Source organism: Giraffa tippelskirchi, chromosome 8, assembly GCF_054371585.1.
Source record: "Giraffa tippelskirchi isolate mGirTip1 chromosome 8, T2T-mGirTip1v1.2.pri, whole genome shotgun sequence".
Classification (NCBI taxonomy): domain Eukaryota; kingdom Metazoa; phylum Chordata; class Mammalia; order Artiodactyla; family Giraffidae; genus Giraffa; species Giraffa tippelskirchi.
The window spans coordinates 57356956-57381941 of record NC_137282.1 but is presented as its reverse complement, the minus strand read 5'-3'; the positions used below and the strand labels follow the sequence as shown (position 1 = coordinate 57381941).

Below are 24986 nucleotides of genomic sequence, written 5' to 3'. Positions count from 1 at the left end.
ATTCTTTTATTATTATAATTGTGAAGGTATTGATAATATCCTTCAACTTCTTCATCACCGACTCCATGGACATGAGTTTCAGCAAGCTCCGGGAGTTGGTGATGGACAGGGAAGCCTGGTGTGCTTCTGTCCATGGGGTCGCAAAGAGTCAGACACGGCAGAGCAACTGAACTGAACTTCAACTTCTTGTGGTTAGGAAAGTACAAAAGCACACTCTGATTCTGAACTCATTGTGGGCTCTTGAGAAGACACTTAAGCTTCCGTATACTTAAACAAATAAATGAAGAAAAACAAAAAAACCTGGCGTTTCTGAGAACATAGCACTAGACAATGAAACCATGGGCTTGGTGAGACATCCAGAGTTCTGGGCATGGCCTCAGGTAAGAGAGACAGAAGGTTCTTCATGGGATCTATCTTAAGAAAATGTAGCAGAGAAGAAAGCTGTAAAAAATCTGTATACTTCATATGAATGGTTAGCTTTGAGACTGTGATGTCATCAAGGCTGGACTGTGTTAAATGGACAGTGTGTTATGTGTTATGTGTGTTATGGTCCACACAAGACTCCCAGCCCATGTAAAACCTAACCAAAGATTTAGAACCAGCCTTGACCGAGTGTACCCACTATCTTATACTAAGGGCAACCCCAAATGGTCCATCTCCAAGAAATCAATGAAAAAAAGGGGGTGTTTGCTTTTAGTTGAAATGTTTACTAAGATAATTATGCATTCAGAGAATTTGTGAGTAATAATACAGAGACCCTGTGCATTACTAAACTTTACTCAGTTTCCCACAATGGTAGCATCTTAGAAAACCATAGTGTAATATCACAGTCAGAATATTAACACTGATACAACTCATTAGTCCTTGTGTGTGCTTAGTTCCATACAGTTTTATCACATGTGTATCCATTACACTCTAGGTACAGGGTAGATCTGTATCTTTTTTCCTCTTTGAAAACCGCACCCACTTTTTTGCCAAACCCATCCCACCCCTTCCTCGTCCGAGCCCCTAATTCTTGAAAATGTTAGTCGCTTAGTTATGTCTGATTCTTAGCCTTCCAGGCTACTCTGTCCATGGAATTCTCTGGGCAAGAATACTGGGGCGAGTAGCCAGTCCTTTATCCAGGGAACCTTCCTGACCCAGGGAAGGAAGCTGGGTCTCCTGCACTGCAGATGAATTCTTTACCATCTGAACCACCAGGGAAGCCCTCCCTAAGCCTTGGCGACCACCAGTATACTCCGCACTGCTGAAGTTTCATTATTTCAGAAAAGTTGCGTAAGTGGAATCATAAAGTATGCAACTTTTTTTATTGGCTTTTTTCACTCAATGTTATTCCTTGGAGACTGATCCAAGTTGTTGGATGAACAGCAATAGTTTATCCTTCTAATATGAGTGGCATTCCATGGTATGGAAATACCAAAGTTTGTTTAACATTTGTTTATGTAAGGACGTCTGGACTGTTTCCTGTTTGAGGCTAGTAATGAATAAAGCTATGATAAACATTTCTATATAGTTTTGGTATAAAAATAAGTTTTTATTGCTTTGGGATAAATGCCCACAGATACCACTGCTAGATTGTATTGTATTTGCATGTTTAGTTTTATAGAAGCTTCTAAACTGTTTTCCAGAATGGCCGGACCACTTCCTTCCCCACCGTCAATGTGGGAGCAATCCGTTTGCTCCTCATCCTTGTCAGTATTTGATGTCATCTCCATTTTTACTCTAGCCATTCCGACAGGTACATAGCAATAGTTCATCGTGGGTTTATTTTGCATTTCTCTGATGCCTAATGATGTTGAACATTTTACCAGGTTCTCAGTTGCCAGCATTCCTGTTAAGGTCTTACTCATTTCTATTTGCTTTTTTTTTTTTTTTTTTACTGTTGAATTTGAGAATTCTTTATTCTAGATATTAGTCCTCTGTTGAACATATGGTTTGTATTTTCTCTAAGTTTGTTACTTGTCTTTTACCTTCTTCATATGGTCCTTTGCAGAGAACAAGTTTTTAATTTTGATAAAGTCTAATTAAGCAATTTTTTTATGGATTGTGTTTTGGCAGCAAGTCTTTAAATTCTTTACCTATATCCTCAAGTTTTTCCTCCTAGGATTTTTAAAAATTTTATAGTTTTAGTGTTCATATTTAAGTTCATGATTCATTTGGAGCTAATTTTTGTATGAGGCATAAGGTTTAGTCCAGTTTCCGCTTTCAGCCCTTGGATTTTTAATTTCTCTAGCACCAATTGCTGAAAAAGCTTTTCCCCATTCCCTCCTTTAATGAATGGTTTTGCATCTTTATCAAAAATAAATGTGTCATCCATCAGAAAGAATATTTATGAAGAAATTTATAACAAAAATCATTATAACGTCTCAAATTATGAAAGGAGACAGTATACAAATATCACTGAAAAATACCACAATAAAGTCTTGCCACTGCCTCAGGGGAAAAAAATCAGTTGAGGAACATCCCTGATAGTCCAGTAGTTAAAACTAATTTTTTAATAAAAATGAAAAAATAAACAGCTCTTTAAAAAAAGTCAGTTGAGCAGGTCTGTGTGTGTCTGTCTCTGGGTCTGTATTCTGTTCCATTGATCTATGAAAGGAGAATTTTAAAAATTGTTTTAAGATTTAAAAAAATCCATTCAGTTTTATTGCTTGTTTAGGGCCTTTCAATAAGCAAACTCTACATTTTTAGTTTATCATAATATAATAACTGCTGTATGAGTTTGTAAAATAGAGATACACATACATACCTCTCTGTATACATACACAGATACATGTAAACATGTGTATTCAGGCATGTGATATATACATATAGACAAGCATTATAAGCATACATATTATAATAAGATAAAACTATATAGTATAGGTTAAATAGAGAAAAATCTTACCACAAGTTATTAATTAAACGATTGTGATTTGCCATAATTAGAAATAAATTTTCCTACATTATTCTTAGAGTACAAAAACTAAAGTGAAGTGAAAGTTGCTCAGTCGTGTCTGACTCTTTGCAACCCCATGGACTATACAGTCCAAGGAATTCTCCAGGCCAGAATACTGGAGTGGGTACCCTTTCCAGAGGATCTTCCCAATCTGGGGATCAAACCCAGGTCTCTCAACCTGCAGGCAGATTCTTTACCAGCTGAGCCACAAGGGAAGCCCCTAAGTTAGAAGTAATTTACACTGCCTGTATTCAACATCAATGTTATAAATTTGATGTTACTATTCCTTTATTTTTTTTACTGTCCTAATGTTAATGGTTAGCCATTGAGATATGAGCATTTTCTTAACTCTATGACTATATATACATAAGAAACTAAAGCGGAGCACCTATTAATCATATTCTATGTTGGAGAAATGGAATTTCTTTCTTTTTTCAAAGGCAAGTTGAACTGTACAACCTGATAGCACGTGAGAAAGTGAGAAATAAAACCCATATTTTGTGCTGAAAAATATAAGAATATTAATATCATATGATATAAAGGACTAAACACACATACACATGCTCACATTTCTTTCAGGAGCAAAACTGGTGCACAATAATACCAGCACTTTTGAAGCCTGAAAAGAGTCAGAACAATATTCCCCTCTGAGAGTTGAATTAATGACATCTATACTCCCAGAGATTGTCTCACTATCCCCTTAAATGACAGCATATCTTTCAAGTCAAAGCAGGATGCTCAGCACATTTTTCACTAAATATGAAAATTGAGAGAGAGGTTTAATTGCATCACATCTTTATAGGTTGATGACACTGGCCATTAATGCCATCCAAAATAGCATTCTATTTCCTGATGTTCTAATATCATGCTTGTGAAATATGATTCCAATTTCTGTTAATTTCCCCTACAGCATCTCCATCAGGGAGAACACGCACCCACCTGCTGACATAAAAGTCACAGTGCGTTGGCCATTTCTGTTCCTACATTAGTTAAAAACCTGGCCTTCGGGTCTACATATCAGTCCCTCCTGACTGCTATCTAGTTGCCGATTCCCTCCAACCCCAAGTATACTCACAAAACGTGGTTTTGCACTTGCAAAGCTGGAGGATCAGACCCTGAGCTCTGACCGCCCTGCAAAGTGGCTGCTCTGGGAGACCTGCCCTGACTTCAGCTCCTGACTGTCCCCTCGTTATCATGTCCTGCCCCTCTGATGCCGCCACGAGGGTTGTGCTGAGAAAGGAAGAAGAAAAGAAAGGGCTGTTGAAAGTCACAGCCCAGGCCATCCACCCGCCATCAAAGGAGGCTTAGAGTTAACACACTCAAGACACCTGACTCCTACCTCCCACTGACTGGTCAGCCGCATCTGCTCTTTGAATCTGTCCTCTGGCAAGATAATTTTTCACCAGAAAAGTTGGTAGGCCTCCTGGCCCACTTCCTTTCACAGGGGTAACATTGTTCAGAGTGAATTGAATCTGCTGCCTAGAACATTTTGCCTTGATTATTGCCAAGTAACTGTCCACAGAGTCCCAACCCGTCCACCTTCAGCTGCAACTACTTCTTTATTTTTAATGGATATAATATTAATCTTTTAAAGTGCTCCTTTTTCCTGCTTGTCAGAAAATATAACAGGTCTCTTTGGAGCGATTTTTCTGTTCTAGTGACTCTGCAATTCAAAGGGTGGTCCACAGGTGGCTGGCATCCATGAAGCATTTGTTACCCACCCATGAAAGAAATCCAGAAAGTGGAAGTAAGTATTTGGAAAGTTTTATAGCCATTTAACTGTGGCATCTGTGAGCGTGACTTTGTATTTTACAAAGACATCAGCCCATGATCAATGAGAAATAAAAATTTTGGCCTTGGTTCCCAGTGAGTTGGGCTTCCCTCGTGGCTCAGCTGGTAAAGAATCCACCTGCAATGCTGGAGACCTGGGTTCGATCCCCGGATTGGGAAGATACCCAGGAGAAAGGAAAGGCTACCCACTCCAGTATTCTGGCCTGGAGAATTCCATGGACTGTATAGTCCACAGGGTCTCACAGAGTTGGGCATGACTGAGCGACTTTCACTTTCACTTCAATTTCACAGTGAGTTAAAAGGCATGGCCCTAAAATGCTACCTTTAAGTTAACTACTATGAGACTTTTCTCAAGCAGGTTTGTATTTCCTTTGTTGTTTTTCAGGCTCCTAAGTCATGTCCAGCACTTTGCTGCTCCATGGGCTGCACCACGCCGGGCTCCTCTGTCCTCCTTCTCCCAGAGTTTGCTCAAATTCATGTCCATCGAGTCGGTGATGCCATCCAACCATCTCATCCTCTGTCATCTCCTTCTCCTCCTGCCTCCAATCCTTCCAGCATCAGGGTCTTTTCCAATGAGTCAGCTCTTCGCATCAGGTGGCCAAAGGATTGGAGCTTCATCTTCAACATCAGTCCTTCCAATGAATATTCAGGGTTGATTGCCTTTAGGATTGACTGGTTTAATCTCCTTGCAATCCGAGGGACTCTCAAGAGTCTTCTTCAACACCACAGTTCAGAAGCATCAATTCTACAATGCTCAACCTTCTTTATGGTCCAATTCTTATATCCATACATGAAATCTGTACATTTTCTTCATGCTAAGGCCTAAAAATGCAAACTACATATTATTTTAATATTTTTATGATTTTTTTTATCCAGTAAAATCCCCTTTGATTTGAACTATCTACCAATATCCAGAAGCTTGGATCAAAATAAAGATAACAGAGGCTTAAGATAAAGAGTCCCCTTTGTCCCAAACATAGTTAAACATTTCTGCTCAGGGCATACATTTTTTTCCATCAGTACTGATGAGTATTTAGATAAGGATTTTGCTTTACCAACTGAGGTCCCTGGTGGCTCAGATGGTAAAGCATCTGCCTACAATGTGGGAGATCCAGCTTCAATCCCTGGGTCGGGAAGATCTCCTGGAGAAGGAAATGGGCAACCCACTCCAATATTCTTGCCTGGGAAATCCCATGGACAGGGGAAACTGGTGGGCTACAGTCCATGGGGTCACAAAGTGTCAGACACGACTGAACAACTTCACTGTTTTTCTGTCTTTTGCTTTACCTTCTGCATACTGGTTCTCCCTACTGAGTGAGCATAAATGGTATAAGAGACGGAAATGTGTCTAGTATCTAATACTAGGTGAACTCCTAGAAACTGTACTATAAAAAGTCATCTTTATTATTTTGCTTTTTCAGAACAGTATAAAAATTCAGTAGAAAGTTATGTTTGGGAGAGTCATCATTCACTGGACAATCTTTTCATTGTGTAATGAAAATCAGTTCAATGAGAATGCAAGGCACTAATAGGGTGTCAAAGATTCACGCAGGTGCTGTGAGAAGTTCAGAAGAAATGAAGGAGATTATTGTCCCCTGGGGAAAGAAAGACATGTGTCAGAGGAGCCGGGTATAAATTAAGAAGCCATCACAACGCTGAAGAGGGAACAAGTGCGGGACACAACGTGTGTATCGGTGTTGAAAGAATTCAGGGAGGGAAGGGTGATTCTGAAAGAGGGTTCGCTTAAGAAGCCTGCTAATATGGTCAGAACATTCAGCCTGGCTTGAAAAGCACCTGCAGGACTTGCGTTGGCAGAGGGAACACAGTTGACAGCCATCCAAATTGGAATTCCAAAGCGGGAGATGAGCCGAAACTGGGTTTTGGAGATTGGAAGGGCAGCTAATGGAATAAGAGACTGGTTTGATTAGAACTAAAGGGGGATGGAGGGGAGTCATAAAAGGGAAATTGGGTGGTTGTCAGATGTGTTTAATGAGAACCTGGAAGTCAGACTGGAGGTTTCTAGCTCTGAGCCAAAGAGCAAATGAGAAACGTTTACAACAGGAGTGCTGCACATTGAAGGTAGTGAGGTAACCCACACTCCGCGTATACTTCTCACTTGGATCTTCAGAGGCAGGTAGTGGTTACTGCAGACTTAGACTCTAAAGCTCTGGAGAATGAGTCAAGCATCACCGTCAAAGAACCAGATTTAAATATAAATTACCCTGGGGAAGAGTATGAGAAAGACCATCAGAACTCTTGAGAGGTGTACTTGTTCTCTTGCAAAAGTAGGCAACGATGTAATTACCGCCATGCTGTTTAATTTAGGGCTAAGAGTAGGTATGGGTTGCCATTACGACTGGAAAAAACACTTAGAAAAGAAAGGAAAAAAGAAAAAGGGAAAGAAAAGAGAAGATAGTAAATAACTTGGAAGTGAAAAGATATTGCTGAAGATATCTAATGGAACTCACTCCCTCAGTTCTGAACCTGAGTGGTTGATCAAAGAATATGAGCACGGGACTATTGAAAACTACTCAAAATTTCACTGCTCAGATAAGATACTGTCCAGGGCATGCATTTTGTTATTGTTTTAATAAGAAATGATGGAACATCCCTGGAAGTGCTTTAGGAAAGATATCTCAACAGTCTGTGTGATATTTTGCTGCATATTGTGCTATCATTAATTTCATGTAAGAAATTGTTCATCATGCTGGCTTTTCTATTGTATAAATTTGATCATGAATAGAAGGCTAGAATTAGTTCAGCCTTATAGGAAATAGGAAATAAGTTAATATGACAAATAAGACGTGTGCAACTTTTAAGATATATGTTCTTAGAATCAGATATAGGTATTAAGGCATTCAGTCTTAATTCTTAGCACTATAATAATATGTTGCCAGTATAACAGTCAATCCTAAAGGAAATCAACCCTGGATAGTCATTGAAAAGACTGATGCTGAAGCTGAAACTCCAATACTTTGGCCACCAGCTGCAAAGAGCCAACTCATTGGAAAAGACCCTGATGCTGAGAAAGATTGAGGGCAGGAGAAGGAGGTGACAGAGGATAGGATGGTTAGATAGCATCACTGACTCAATGGACATGAATTTGAGCAAACTCTAAGAGAGAGTGAAGGACAGGGAAGCCTGATGTGCTGAAGTCCAGGGGTCACAAAGAGTCAGACATGACTTAGCGACTGAAGAGCAACAGGTATACAGCCCATCCTCCAAAGTTTTAACAAATTTCTCAACATCCATGGGGAAACATTAGCTGTAGATACGATGATATTACTTTATGGACATAGAAGTTATTCTCAAGAGTAAGACGTTATCAGTGCTGTCTGCACTGAAGCCAAGAGGGTTCTCGGGACCGAGATTCTCTGTGCAGAAATAACCAGTTCTTTGAAAGCTCAGGCTTGGGTATCAGGGGAAGAGTGAGAAACACTGGCAGAATTATTAGCTGCTGAATTACACAGAAAGGTCAAGGTCCATTACCCTCAGCCACAACTGCAGGAGAGGAGAGGGCGTGGGTAGAGGGTGCGGCAATCACAATTGTATTTGAAGGATTAAGAACCCCTGTTCCAACAGCTGACCCATTACAACATCGCATTAAATAAATATTTGAGCCACCCCAGGTCAACGATTGCTTCTCAAACCATGTTCATCAGGATCAGCATGGGTCTATATTTTATTGCATCCTAGAATATGTTCATAGAGGCAGAATGCTACGTCTCTTGTGCACACCTGGTCCTCTGCTGAACCACCTGTGACTGGCCATGAAGTTGCCCACGTAGAATACTGCTCTATAAAATCCAGCCTCTCTGCAGAAACTCCATTCCCTGTGCAACTAAAAAGGGGTTTTAATATCTCGGAGCATCTGTTGGGTGTTTTCTCTAAAAAAAAAAAAGAGCAAATCTTCACACTTCCTCCTCAAATTCCTCCTCAAATCACACAGTTTGTCTGTAGAATCCTACATAATAAGCCTGGTTACCTCGCCTTATACCTGCTTTTAGCTGAGGCTATTTTTCAATGCACCACTTTTGTGCTGGTGGATCACATGAACGAAGCAGTTTGGGAGGAGTTTACAAGAAAAGACAGGGAAGGGTTACATGTATTTATTTCTTTTTTAATATTTTCCCTATTGGTGGCAAAGATGCTGCATGGTTCACTTAAGGAAAATACTTTAAATAAGATAAATCACTGAAAGATGGATATGTAGAAAGACAGCACCATTGGAAGCCTTGTAATTTCCTATCATGCTTTAAATATGCTTTTATTTGAGGCATGAGAGGAAATTGCAATATTACGTTACTTGATATACTATAGCAAGACTGAATTTTCTATACATTACCTATGTTTTCTATATTTTACTGTATTTTCTCATTGGATGGAAGCTCAAATAAATTATCGATTGGTTAATTAAGTTACTACTGGGCCTCTGCTGCTCTTCCGCTTCACGGCAATTGTCATGCAGTAGAAGATGACCTAGCTTATCGTCTAGGAGTACAGTGGGCACGCTCTTTCTCTTTTCTTCTGACTTTGGCATCCACGGAAGCTTCAGCATTAGCATTTCCTAAGGTACTTGAGGGCTTCCCAAGAGGCACAGTGGTAAAGAATCTGCCTGTCAATGCAGGAGACACAAAAGACTTGGGTTCGATCCCTGGGTCAGGATCCCCTGGAGGAGGACATGGCCACCCACTCTAGTTTTTTTGCCTGAAAGATTCCACGGACAGAAGAGCCTGGAAGAGACTACAGTCCATGGGGTCACAAAAGTGGGACACGACTGAGCACACATGCAGACATGCGAGGACATAAACTCAAGAGGAAACCGTCACGTGTATCTTTTACTTCGTTTGCTTCGTTTTATTTTATAACACAGACAAGTCACTCTTATTTTATTTGTAAATCTTCAAAAGGCATTGTACTGAGGAAGAAATCAAGGTTAAACATCCATCCAACAGAATTTCTTAAAAGAGTTTCCTGGAAAAGCTTCCACAAGCAAGAGCAGTAAAAAGATAAAATGAAAAGAAGCATTGTTTGATAGATGAGACACATTAGTTATTGGGAAATAAACATGAAAAACACTCAGCCAATCATTTCAAAGTCAAGGGTAAAGTCTGTGTCTAATAAACCATGCAGACCCATAGCTGAGTTCTTCCTGGACACAAAGAGTATTGTCAAGTGAGAGGGAGAGATTTCAAGCAGATACAGAGATGGAGGCAAGGCCATGGACCGAGGCCCCCAGAAGCGTGGCTTCTAAAAGCTTGAATAGACCAGGGAATGGGTTTACCCTCAGAGATACTGGGAGGAATACAGCTGCCCACACCACAGTTTTAGCCCAGTGAGATCCACGTCAGACTCCTGACCTCTGAGCTATGGGCTAGCACACCTGTGCGGTTTAAAACTAAGAAGTTTGTGATCATTGCCTACAGCAGCCACAGGAAATGAATGCATCAGTCAAAGTCAAAACATACAAAGTCTGGAAACCAAACTGCTGCTTGACTGCTTTTGTTGAAGAATTCTGCTTCTCATTGAATAGTTGTGTGTGCTCCGTTGCTTCAGTCATGTCCGACTCTGCAACCCTATGGACTGTAGCCCACCAAGCATGGAATTCTCCAGGGAGGAATACTGGAGTAGGTTGCCGTTTCCTTCTCCAGGGGATCTTCCCGACCCAGGGATCGAATCCATGTTTCTTACATCTCCTGCATTGGCAGGCGGCATCTTTACTACTAGCGCCACCTGTGAAGAAGGATACTTTTCACTGAACTAGCTAGAGAAAGGAACTTCTTAAGGAATGTCTACATGCTCTTGTCCTTGATCACAAGTGTCAAGCTTCATTTTAGATGGAGAGGAGAATGATAGGGCCTCTTGGGATGAGGGCAGGAGAGCCCCATGTTGCTGCTGATGGTGCGCTCACAGGACCAGCTTCAGCTGGTGAGCATCAGCCCACTCAGTCACGCAGGAAGGAGACAGCAGTGAGCGTCAGGCCACAGGGAGGTGTGTGCTCAGAATTCATCTGCTGGCAGCCCCTGGCTTTCCCGAGACCCCCTCAGCCCCCTCTTGCTGTCCACGTGACTCGGACCTGAGACGGGTAGAGCCCTGCACGTGCTTGGTCACCGTGATGGGTGGACCCAACCCAGCAGACCATCCGAGCCAATGAGACATAATTGTCATGCATTTATTTGTGCCCTCAGGAGAGAGACCTTTTTCTGATGTTGGATAGCTAATGAAATAATGCAATGGGCTGAATATCTGTGTCTCCCCAAAATTCAAACCTTTTTTGAGTTTTACTTTTTTCTCGAAGTATCATTGATTTACAATACCATGTTAGTTTCAGGTGTATACAACAGCATACATTATATCCATTATATATATATATATATATCCATTATATATATATTCATTACATTATATATATATATATCCAACAGTATACACACATCCATTCTATACTTATATATGCATATATATGTATATATATTTTCCCTTATAGATTATTACAAAGCAAAATTCAAATCTTAAACCCTAAGTCCAGGGTAATGTTGCTAAGAGGCGGGGTCTTTAAGAGGTGACTAGGTCCTGAGTGTGGAGCCCTATGATTGGAGAGTGGCCTTTATCATAAAAGAGGACACTTCTGCCCTGTGAGGACATGGGAAAAGGCCCCTCACCTGACCACGAGGGCACCTGACCCCGAGCTTCCAGCCTCCAGAACTACAGGAAACAAGCTTCTGTTGTTTGTGAGTCTCCCCGGCTGCAACACTTTGTTACAGCACCTGGACTGCCTAAGACAGTTGGGTGGTCCTCCTCAAGCTGAGAGCAGCCGTCCTCAGACCAACAGGGAACAGTCTGAGTTCTTCCGAGAATGAAGCCAAGGCCAAAGAAAGCAGAGTCAAAAAAGGCAGAGAGTGAGATATGCCTGATGACATCATCGGAGGCCCAAGGTCCCGTCACACAGACCCTCCAGACCCTCAGCTTCCTGGACTAAGGCCTGTCCTCTTCAGGTTCACCTGTGATGAAGAGTCTTGAGTGAGAAGGAAATGATACCTATTTTCTCTTTTCCAATTACAGACACACAAATGCACCCGCCGTTCCTGCCAGAGTCGGCACGCATACGTTACAAATGGGACATTCCCAAAGATGAGATAGAATAAAACTCCCTAAAAGAGCAAAGATTGGTGATAGATCTCTAAACAAATTTATAATGAGCAGGCTCTGGCTTTTAAGAGGCTGCAAGTAAGTCAAGGGATAAGCCCAAAAGAAATTCAGTCTTATGACCAACCTCAAAGAAAGGCAAAGAAGCAGTGGCAAATTGTCATGGCAACCACATCATCAGGTGGACATAAGTCCTTCAGCTTCAAAATGCTTTCAATGTTTATTTTCCAAATCTCTGGAAGGTCCCCTGGTTATAGATAGGACAGGATATTATTATCCCCCTTTTACAGATGAGCAAGCCGATGTCTGGCATTGTGACATATTCAGGCTATGGGTCTGGGGCTGATCGAGCTTTCATGATCTCAAACCCTTTCCAAAACCCAAATTTGTCTTCTAAACCAGTGCTGGTTTTTAGCACCACATCTTGTACCATATGGATGGTTGCTATTCTTTCCTGTGTTGTAGGTGGGCACTAGGTTCCTCTGGAAATACTCGGACACTAAAGTTACTCTGCATTGGAGACCTCTTTAAGCCAACATTTAGAATGATACAGCTCAGAACCAAATAAAATGTATTCTGTTCAGTGTTTCCTTAACTCAAGAAGTCCTGGACTGCAGATCTTTAGCAGAGGTGGCCTTTCTTGAAATGGGAAGAAAGAGCATTCAGTTTGCTTTTTTGCCATTTTCCATCCCAATTGGGAGGTATGTGCTTTATTCTTTCATTGGAAGATAATTGTTTTACAATGTTGTGTTGGTTTCTGCCCGACAACAATGTGAATCCGCCATAATCATATATATATATATATATATATTTCCCCTCCCCCTTGAACCTCCCTCTTCCTTCCCATCCCACCCCTCTATGTTGTCACAGAGCACCAGGCTGAGCTCGCTGTGTTATACAGCAGCTCCCCACTAGCTGCATATTTTTTACATGATAGTGTATACATGTCAATGCTACCTTTTCAATGCTTTCCATGCTCTCCTTCCCCTACGGTGTCCACAAGTTTGTTCTCTATGTGTGCCTCTCCATTCCTTCCCTGCAAATAGGTTCATTAGTATTATTTTTTTTCTAGATTCCATAGATAGGCATTAATATGCAATATTTGTTTTTCCTCTTTCTGACTTACTCTACACTGTATAACAGGCTGTAGGTTCATCCATCTCACTGCAACTAACTCCAATCCAGTCTGTTCTTTTTTTCAGTTGAGTAACACTCCATTGTATAAAGGTATCACATCTTTATCCATTCATCTGTCAATGGACATCTAGGCTGCTTACATTTTTTCAAACGTTTTGTTTTATACTGGAGTATAGCTGATTAACAATGTTGTGATAGTTTCAAAGGGGCTCAGCCATACATACACAGCCTGGTGCCCCTCATCCCAGTACAGCACGTGGACTAGACTATGCGCAGAATCCACCAAATCAGGCACCGTTATCCCCCTAGGCTCTTAAGTGGATTCCACCTCCACTTTCCACCTGCCCGCTACCTAGGATTCCTACGATTGAAGGAGGATTTCAACTCAGAGACTCCTTGCTGCCTCAAATACTGAGAAGGTTGACCGTGAAGGTCTAGTGAGAAGTGAGGAAAGCTCCATTTAGGAAAGCTTCAGGAAAGAAGAAAAACTTCAGTTGTGTCTACAAAAGATGGAGAGCATGATCCACGTTTATTAAAGTAATGATGAATGAGCTTAAACGTCATACACTTCCATTTTTTTCTCTGTAGAATGGAGGCAATGGTGTCTTTCTTATTATATTCCTTGCAGATGTTCACTTTGAGTGCAGAATATTTTATAAGCTGAAATATGTATATATAAAGCCAGTACCAGCAATGGTGTTAATATTTTTATGAGATTATATGTAAAAACATCAGAGTCGGGTGAGTTTGCACAATATTCCTTGGCACCGTTGACTCTCTTTGAATAAGAATGTCATCTGTTGTCTACCCTGGCAACAAGGTTCTATTGATGGGGGCACTTAATAAGGACTGCTTCTTCCAGAGAGGGCCTGTCAGTTAAGTATGAATATAAAGGAAACTTCCTAACAAGAAGAATAAAATGTGCAGAAGTTGATTAAAATCTTGGATTCTTTCCCTGGCAGGAGTTAGAATAATTTATGCAATTTCCATCTAAAGTTTCCTGTCTGATTACACTGAGGAGAACAAAGTCATTAAAGGCAATTATCATATTAATAGACAAGAGATTGAAAACTAAAAACTGAAGGATAGGCAAGTCCATCTTCCTATCACACACGGTAGTTTTTGCTTCTGTCTCTAGGTTTCCAAATGAATATGGATTGGTAATCAGCATGTTTCATATTCATAATTCAATCAATGTACATCTTTGATTGAACACCTCATTTAACAAAGCAAGAAAATATTCATGATTGTTGTGTGGATGATTAGCATATGCATTTCTATATTTTTATTGAGGTGTAGTGACATAGAGTAAAACGTGCAGATCTTAAGTGCACTCTCTGACAAGTTTTACAAATATATGTACCCTTGGAGCCAACATCCAGTCAAGACACAGAGCATTGCCTTCACCCGAGACATTCCCATCATTTCTCTCAGCAGTACAATCCGACTTCTGGACAAATACTCAGAGAAAACCTTATTTCAATAAAACATACGCACCTCAGTGTTCACTGCAGCACTATTTTCAATAGCCAGGACATAGAAGCAACCCAAATGTCTACCAACAGAGGAATGGACAAAGAAGATGTGGTACATGTAGGCAGTGGAACATTACTCAGTCATGAAAAGGAACAAAATTGGGCCATTTGCAAGCGACATGGATGGATCTAGAGACTGTCACACAGAGTAAAGTCAGAAAGGGAAAAGCAAATACCATATATTAATACATATGTGTAGAATCTAGAAAAATGATGCAGATGAATCTATCTGCAAAGCAGAAATAGAGACAGAGATGTAGAGAGCAAATGCATGGACACCAAGTAGGGAAAACAGGTGTAAGATGAACTGGGAGACTGGGATTGACATATATACACTATTCATACTACATATAAAATGGCTTAGACAGTAAAGAATCCGCCTGCAGTGCGGGAAGCCTGGGTTTGATCCCTGGGTGGGGAAGATCCTCTGGAGGAGAGCATGGCTATCCACTCCAGTATTCTGGCCTGGAGAATTCCATGGACAGAAGAGCCTGACAGGATACAGTCCATGGGGTCACAAAGAGTTGGACATGACCGAGCAACTTTCACTTCACTTAAATGGATAACCATGAGAACCTGCTGTATAGCTCAGGGAACTTTACTTAATGCTCTGTGGTAACTTAAACGCGAAGGAAATCCAAAAACGAGGGTACATGGATGGATACATCTGCTGATTCACTTTGCTATGCAGCAGAAACTAACACAACATTGTAAAGCAACTGTCCTCTAATACAAATTCATTTTTAAAATAGTATATTTCCTCCTTCACACCCAGAGCAACCACCATATTGAGTTATAGTCCCACAAATTAGTTCTTGAACTTCATACAAATGGGAACATATGACAGATTCATGTCTGACTTTCCTCACTCCACAAAATATTTTTGATATTCATCCACATGTGTGTATCAATAGCTCATTTCTTTCTACTGCTTGGTAATATTGGATGGATATACTAGAATTTGTTTATTCAGTCTCCTGTTGGTGAACATTTAAATTGCTTAAATTTTTTGATATTATGAATAAAGCTGCACTATACATTATTGTACAAATATTTTTCATTTCTGCTGGAAATAATGGCTTAGAGTGGAATTGTTGGATCATAAGGAAGGTATGCACTTAATTTTACAAAAGGTATCAATTTACACCCTGGTTGTACCATTTTACATCCTACAAGTGTGAGATATCTGTGGCAGTGTACATCTTCTCCAGCACTTGGTGTTGAAGTTACTTAAATTAAGCCACTCTTTTGGCCACTTAGGTGAATTTGCTTCTGGATTTAAATTGCAATTCCCTGGTAACTAACACTGTTAAAAGACACCTTTGCGTGCACTTTATTAGCAGTTCTTACATCCTCCTTTGTGAAGTACCTATCCAAGTCTTTTGACAATTCTTACTTGATTGCTTGTCTTTTGTGTTTTATATGGAGAAATTATAAAATTTATATTCAAGTCTTTGTCATATATATATAAACACATAGATTGTGAATATTTCTCCTAGACTGTGATTGGTCTTTTTATTTATTAAGAAAGTTTTGAAGAGTGAAAAATTTTTTATTCTGACAAAGTCCCATTTACCTTTTTTTCCCCTGTTAAATGCTTTTGCAATATCTCTAAGAAATCTTTGAGTACACAGGTCACAGAGATATCCCATTTGTTTGGGGAAACTTTATCATTTTAGCTTTTCAATTTTGCCTGGAAACCATCAGGGCCTGTCAATTTTCAAGTCAGGTATTTATCAAGTTCAATTTTTATTTTTGCACACAGATATCCAGTTGTTCCAGTATCATTTATTAAAAAGACTCTCCTTTCCCCATTGCATTCCATTGGCACATTTGTCTAAACTAATTTTTGCAGCGTGTATGCAGATCTATTTGTGGGCTCTATTCAGTTTCCTAGGTCTGTCTGTCCTCAGGCCTGACTCACACTATCTCAATTACAGGACAGGTTTATGGTGAGTCTTAAAATGAGGTGCACGTTTTCAGACTTTGCCCTTCTTTCTCAAGGCTGCCATTGGTAATTTTCTGTTCTTTACCTTTCCCTCTCAGTTTTGCATTTGTTATGATCTTCAAGAAGAGCCTGCTGGAATTGTTGAGCTATGTATGTTAAAAATTTCTTTTTTATGCATACCTCCCAAGCAACTACACCAAAATGGAAGGTTAAAACAACAGCTTCTAAACTGTAGTATGGGAAAAACGAGGGTCCCCAGAAGCCTTCCAAAAGATCTGCAAGGTCAAAACTTTTCTTAAGCCAAAACTGGAGGATGACATCATCAAGATAGCAACATAGATTGTTCTGGACTTCAGCCCCACCCCCCCCCCCCACCCCAGGAAGGCCAATGGCTTTGATCCATAAACAAGACATCACTGGGAAAATCCAGAACCTGGATTGAGGCTGAAGCACCCCCTGGACCACAGAGATGAGGAGGACCACATGGAAACGGTAAGAGGAACAGGATTACTCCCCACGCCCAGGTCAGCTCAGCAAGGCACTAGGAATGCCTTCCTAGACCTGTGGTTTCTCCAGAAAGACAAATACTGTATGGCATTTATATCTGGGATCTGAGAAAAACAAACTCAGGTGTCTTAACTCACTCACTGTGAGCTCACTGCAGCTCACTGTGGTTGTAGACCCAGAACTGCAGCTCTCTACTGATCCCCGTCACCAATTTGATGGACATGAGTTTGAGCAAACTCTGGGTGATAGTGAAGGACAGGGAAGCTTGGCATGCTGCAGTCCATGGGGTCACAAAGAGCCAGACACAACTTATAACTGAACAACCAATCCCCAGTAAGCCCATCTTTGCTGGAGAAATTCCTATTTGTTTCAGGCAGTCTATTTGTTTCAGGCCAACAGATTCTAATTCTTAAAAAATAAATAAATCAAATTCATAGCAACAGAGAGTAAGTTAATGATTGTCAGGAGCAGGGGTGCCTGGAAGAGTTAGAAGGTGGAGGTGGATGGAGGAGGTGGAGGGTGGGGTGGGTGAAGGTGGTCAAAAGTTACAAACTTCCGGTTATAAGATGAATAAGTTCCAGAATTATAATATACAGCATGGTGACTTCAGTTAACAATATCCTATTGTATCCTTGAAGGTGCACAGAAAGTTCATTGTTAAGGTTTCAGATCACATTATAATTAACTGTCAAGCAGATACTACTTTTCAAGTTTTGGTACAGTAACAAAGAAGACTCTTGTCACAGTTATCAGAGAAGGCTATTAAAATGTTCCTTCCTTCTCAAGTTATACATCTGTGTGAAGCCAGATTTTCTTTATATAATTTCAACCAAAATGACATGACAGATTGAACGTAAAAAGCAGATTGTAGAATCCAGCAGTCATTCATTAAACCACACATTGAATAGATCTACTAAAATGTGAAACAAAGCCACTTATCTCATTAATTTTTGTTGGGTTTAGGAATATATACTTTTTGGAAGACACGTTATTTTATACATATGCAATGAACTTGCTAAGTTTAATAAGCACACATTTAAAAAATCTCTAAATTTTCATTTCTTATGTGGCAAACTTGATATAATCAAGTCAATACTCATGTGATTTTACACATATTTTGATAATTCTCTAGGAATTCTGAATACAACTTGCCCAGAAGCTAATTTCTGTATCTTATATTTTGAGGAGGGGTGCCACTTCAAGTTCCTCTTTAGATACCAGAGTCATCCATTTCTCTATTCATTTATTTAATATATAGCTCATGTTCACATTATCTGTCTTCTAAAATGTATGCCTTATTCCATAGAAAAGATGCATAATTGAGAAATTTTAATCCAGTTCACTATAACATTGTAATATAGACAAAACCAGGCAAGTCTCAAAGTCTCTTCTTTTTAAAATGTTTGCATTCAGAAGAAAATAGTTTTATTTTCCCTTCCTTCCTTCATTCTCTTCTCTGACAATTCTTTTTGGGAAGAAAAGACTAAGTGATATTTAATTCATAGGTTCTAAAATAGTTTGAATATTTTAAGGAACATTTGTGGACTCATACCATGCATCCATCTTTCCCATTCTTCAAAATTTTAAAAAGAACTGACATAGACATTCTTATTGTTAATTCATTTATTTAACAAACACTTGCTGAGTGATTATGATGGAATTTGCCTATAAAATGCATCTGTATTCAATGAAGTAACTATATAATTCTCTCTAAAGAAGCATTTATTTTTTAATGCATAAAAAACTTGAAAAAAGTAAACTAGCTAACATACACACGGGTTTCTGTGAAGTACTCTTTATCCTACATAAAATGCAATACTGCCTTTTAACTTGGAATCACCTCCTCCATTGAATTATATCTGCTTCCCAGACTCACAATGTTCAAAGTCACATTCTTCATATATCAGAAAATCTTTTAAGATATTATTAACATTTTGTATAATCCAATGTCAACTTTACTCTGGAAAGAAGGATCTGAGATATTATACTTGCTTCCCGTATAAAAACGGTAGTGTCCATTTGGATATATAAGTGTATTGTAAGCTCACGTTTTCATGAGCCTTGAAAGGCTGGTAGTTTTCAAAATGCATAGCCATCTTCTTCACCAAGACTAAGACAGACAGGTACATTCTCAAATAATCTTAATAAAGAAAGCTTAGAACTTTGGACCAAGGCATAGATAAAAAGCAATGATACATCTGATGCATCAGATTAAAGGCAGAGTACTTGGAAGAGGGAGGATCTTTCACGAAAGCCCACTTTGAAGACCTACAACTGCCAGGTGATGGCCTCTATCAGAAAAAGGACAATGAATCACTGCAGAGCTTAGATCCCAGATGGGAGGGAGCTTAGAATCCCAGCCTCTGATCTCCGGAAACCCCTAAACTTGCTCTTTCAGATGGAAATAGTGATCTAGTGCTCCTCCGACAGACACCTTTGGTGATGAAAGCTCACCATTCTGAGAGGCAGCCCTTCCTTAGGTTACAACTTCCATCAGCCAAGTCAACTTCCTTTGAAAGTGAAAGTGTTTGTGGCTCAGTCGTGTCCGACTCTTTGGGACCTCATGGACTGTAGCCCGCCGGGCTCCTCTGTCCATGGGGATTCTCCGGGCAGGAATACTGGAGGTGGTTGTCATTTCCTTCTCCAGGGGATCTTCCCAACCCAGGGACTGAACCCGAGTCTCCTACACTGCAGGCAGATTCTTTACCATCTGAGCCAAAACTTTCAATCTGCCTTCATACAACTTCCACTAGCCATTGTTTTATGTGAAAAGGAAGTAAATTGAGTGGCATATCCATGGATCTACTTTCCTGTGAGCTGACCTGGCAGCAAAGCCGGCTAATGAGGATGAATGCTCATTCCTGGGTCAGCCGCAGTCAAAACAGGAAATAAACCATTAACCTATTTTCAATCATAATGGACGCAGAATAGTCCTCTTGTCTTTGGAAGAGTAGAAATTTAATGTGCCCTTCTGAATTAGAGTGTCTGGTCCTCAACAATGCTAAGAGCTCACACCATCCTCACTTAAGTCCCTCTCTGGTTTGGTTGAGGGAGACTTTGGAATAAAATCAACAATTTAATCATGTCTAGATCTGGGATGCTGCCAGCTGCCAATAGTTTGGCCTCAAAACAAGCATTCCTCTAAAAAGGATTGAGGGGCTGTTTGAATGTCACTGAATTTCATTCTTGATTAAAGGTGTTCCTACTCAGAGCCTTGTGTTCCCCTTACTTAGGTAATGTTTAGAGATTGCCAGACACATAAATAAATATACGCTGGCCCAGCCAGACTTTAGTAATGTGATGAAGCACTAAGACTGAAAGATTTACTGATAGAAAAGCACTCTTGAAAATTCCTCTGGCACTTACTAACAAAGCCTTGTTCCCTCACCTACAAGTAATATATATATATAAGATGGCAGGCTTCCCTGGTGGTTCAGATGGTAAAGAGTCCTCCTGCAAAGCAGGAGACCCAGGTTTGATCCCTGGCTTGGGAAGATCCCCTGGGAACCCACTCCAGTATTCTTGCCTGGAGAATTCCACAGACAGAGGAGCCTGGAGGACTATAGTCCATGGGGTCACTAAGAGTGAGACACAATTGAGAGACTGTGTACACACACACACACATACACACACACACACAGGGCTGGAGCCTGAAAGAGTGACCCTGGCTTGAGTTAGTCATCTGAGACCCATTGGCAAAGAGACAGTTAGGGCCATGAACTTTCTGAAATTTTCTGGATAAATGTACCCAAGTGGAAGAGAAAGGAACTCTGGCTTTTAGAGCTGGTCGTGAATAAAACATGACAGATATGCTAACAACATGCATCCTTGGAGCTCAGTGCATTTCAGTTTTACCTTTTCATTTTCTTTTGCCTTGGCCTTCTCCTCAACTGTCCTTCCTTCCATCAGAGAACACGACCACAGAGGAAGCAGAGAGGGCCATCATCATTGTTAAGCGTGGGTTGGGATACTGATTTTTAAAAACAATAGTCAAAATGGTTAGCACCAAACCTTTTATATGAAACTGTCCATTAATTTTTTTTTATTGCATGAATCAATACATACAAGTATTGTTTTTTTTTCCTAAACTTATCCAATACTTCGTGCTTTTCTTAAAACTTTTTTGATATGGACCATTTTTAAGGTCTTTACTGAATTTGTTGCAATATTGCTTCTGTTTTTTGTTTTTTTGCCTTTGGCCAGGAGGCCCCATGAGGGATCTTAGCTTCCCAACCAGGGTTTCAGCCCACACCATCAGGACTGAAAGGTGAAGTTTGAAATCACAGGACTGCCAAGAAAGTCCCTTTCATGCTTTCTTAAAATAGGATGTCAACATGTCCATCAAGAGTGGAACTCTGAACACTCCCACCCTTTGAAATCAGCTGGCCTTTTGTAACAGTCTCAACCAATAGAATGTGGCAGAACTAACACTGTGCAGTTTTCAAGTTTAGGTCATTAAAGATAGTATCATGGACCAGAAAGAAGCCATCTTATTGTCCGTTGTCAAACTCCTGACCCACAGAGACCATAAGAGATTGTAAATGATCACTGCTTTAAACCACTTATGTTGGGGTAATTTGTTACTCATTCATTGTAACCAGAACAACCTAGTCTCTGGGAATGTACTTCTAATCTTCATCCATAAACATAAGAACTTGGATTATCTCACTGAGTTATTAGATTGATACCTTCAGTTCAGTTCAGTTCAGTTCATTCAGCCCCTCAGTTGTGTCCAATTCTGCGACCCCATGGACTGCAGCATGCCAGGCTTCCCTGTCCATCACCAACTCCCAGAGCTTGCTCAAACTCATGTCCATTGAGTCAGTGATGCTATCCAACCATCTCATCCTCGGTCATCCCCTTCTCCTCCTGCCTTCAATCTTTCCCAGCATCACGGTCTTTTCCAATGAGTCAGTTCTTTGCATCAGGTGGCCAAAGTATTGAAGTTTCAGCTTCAGCATCAGTCCTTCCAATGAGAGTACTCAGTACTAATTTCCTTTAGGATGGATTGGTTTGATCTCCTTACAGTCCAAGGGACTCTCAAGAGTCTTCTCCAACACCACAGTTCAAAAGCATCAATTCTTCGGCACTCAGCTTTCTTTATAGTCCAACTCTCACATCCATACATGACTACTGGATATTGATACCTTAGCTTCCAAAGAAATTGAATCTGTGGCCACAAATGCATGGATGAGAGAACCAACCAGAGACCAATGCTCAAGGGCGAGTTGCAGAAGTCAACCACCAGAAAATGATGTGCAGGACATCGAGGATGAGGAAATTGAAATAACCTAACCTGACTTTGCCTTTCATTTTGTGCAACCCTAGCCAAGTTTGGAAAGTCCTGCAGCCCTGAATGCTGTGGGGTATGCTGTAGACGCTCCTTTTAGCAGCTGAGTTTGGCAGCCAATGGTGCACAACTGCCCCTTTTCTGGTGTATTGCATCTGCAAGGCAAGCTTTGCCTTGGCCTGAGGCCATATGTCCCCTCTCTTCTAGCAAGTAGCAGCATTAGCATCCAAGGACTGATGACCACAGATTTTCAAAGGCCTGGCCATTTTGCCTAATAGGAAATGCCTCTGGTGAAGCTGATTAACCCAGGTGAACTGACTCTCCAGTCTGGACCACTTTGTGCCTCTTCTTTTCCTGTCTTCTCCTGCTGTCCCTCACTTGAGAGCTCTTTCATCAAACCACTCTCCCAAGAACCCTCCTCCCAGGCTCATCTTCTAGGAAATGTTGGTCGCTCAGTGGTGTCTGACTCTTTTGTGACCTCATGGACTGTAGCCCACCAGGGTTCTCTGTCCAAGGGATTCTCCAGGCAAGAATACTGGAATGGGTATCCATTCCCTTCTCCAGGGCATCTTCCCAAACCAGGGGTTGAACCCGGGTCTCCCACATTGCAGGCAGATTCTTTACCATCTGAGCTAACAGGGAAGCCCACTTCTAGGAAGCTTAGCTTACATATACGTAATACACAGACATGACTAATAAAGCCAGACAGGAAATTGGCCTAATGTTTTAGACAGATACACTTGGAATTTAATTAATGGGCAAATTGTTTACCTGAATGTAACATTACAGCCAGCGCTGACTTTGTAATTATTATAGACCTAGGAAATTACTGTTCTAGAGATATCAGAAATATCCTCCTTGCTTCTTTATGTCTTCTTAACCAACTCACTCTCCATCCCCCACCCCCAAACCAGCAATTCCCCACACCTTACAGTCTTCTCCAGCATGCTCTCTACCTAATCACTCTCATTCCCATCTGAGGTATGCTGAATTTCTCTCAAGATCTCACATTAAGGGGCTCAGAGCCTGAACCATGACCTATGATATGATATCATTTCAGAGCTGGGTGGCTAAGCCTGAACTAGGTGCAAATAAGTTCTCTGCAGAGAGAGAGGTGGTCACATAGATGCAGGGAGAGAAGCAGACACTTGTGTTATCAATAACCCCAGAAAGAACAAGGATGCAGTGGTTCTTGACTCCCGACCTCCCGGGGCTTTAGAGATACACCTGCGATCCGCTTGTGCTATATCTGGCTCAGAGAGGAGAGCCTTCTCTTGTTTCTCTTGTTTTAACCAATTCTTAAATAAGAGTGGCAATGGAGAATCAAAATAATCATGTCCCTTCATTACTAAAGGCATCATAAAAATACAGTCAGATATCAAGTTTATTTAATATCTCAGTTCTTGTAGAAATATTTATATGGATATCAACATTTCTTCCTGTATCCAAACTGGAAAACTCATGGAGATGACAATCAAAATATATCAGTTAATCTCCACATCTTCTCTTCAGATAAGGAATTAAGAAAGAATAATCCTGTGATTCCCTCTGGTAGCCAACTCAGAATATATTGAATGGTCCACACACTTGATTCTTGAGTCAATAAAGAATGAATGAGATCAAGCCATTTAATTAGTTATCCTAATCCTAAAATGAACAGTGTATTTATCACTATTCAGGTTGCTGATGCAGTACAAATATACTCAATATGTCCCTACTGCAGCCAAAACTAAATTGACTGGGAAGAGATTGTCAGTGATCACAGGCAAAATGTTTCTTCCTGAATAAAAAGAATAGAGAATGGGGGAAAACTATGAACACAGCAAGATCACAATCTTTCACTATCAAATAAATTTTCAAAGGCTCAGCCCTTGCAACCGGGGAGCTCAGAATGAAGAAGTTATTTGCATCTTGTTTCTTGCTGGTTCTTTTTTCCTATGTCAGGTAGAGGTGCCTGCCCCAGGAGAGAATCCAACCATTCATCTTGATAGGTTTCAGATCACAAAGGGGTTCTCTGAATTTTTATTTAAAGAAAAGTTTTTGAGAGCTAAAAGAGCGTTATGCCTCACTCTTTGATTCCTTCCTCACTGATAGAGAAGGAGTTTAATTTCTGCTAGACAGCTGGGTATGGATTACATTTGGATTTCAGTGAGTTAAGCAGTAAAATCCCTTATCTTTCAGACCTAGAGATTTTCCCAACAGAATCTCAAAGCTCTGCTTACAAGGCAATGTCTATTTTGTAGTTAATTACTGAACTAGATCTTGCAAAAGTGCTTATCAGGTGTTTTGTGAACATGTCAAAAAAATGACCTATGTCTCATTAATCCACATTGAACATTTGAAGCAATACATTAATGTGTTTAAATGGAATGGCTATCATTGTGGAAATAATGAGAATATTCTCATTATTACTTCTAGTCCTTGGCTTAATTTCAAATGCTTTAGTTATTTTTAGGGTTTAGAAAATATATTATACAAGGAAAACCATCATTTTAGAAAATATGGAAAGTAAAAAAGTTTAAAGGGAATAAAAAGTCTGTAATTCCACCATTCGTAGTTTGTCAATGATAATATATGTGCTTGTGGTTTTACTTTAAAAATTGAAATAATAATGAGTAATAAGTATTCTGATTGTTTATTCAAATTAGTTTTCACAGATTTTTATTAAAAACATGATCATTAAGAGTCTTTTGA

General features: G+C 40.2%; 1 long non-coding RNA gene across 1 annotated transcript in view; it reads right to left on the bottom strand.

Moving 5' to 3' along the window:
- LOC145517638 (uncharacterized) overlaps positions 1-22750 on the bottom strand; it is a 101734-nt gene extending 78984 nt beyond the window's left edge. The window contains exons 1-2 of the long non-coding RNA XR_014062222.1: positions 21691-22750; positions 20858-20972 (exon numbers count right to left, since the gene is read on the bottom strand). This is a non-coding gene — a long non-coding RNA (uncharacterized LOC145517638). The remainder of the gene's footprint in view (positions 1-20857; positions 20973-21690) is intronic.
- Positions 22751-24986: the final 2236 nt, after the last annotated feature.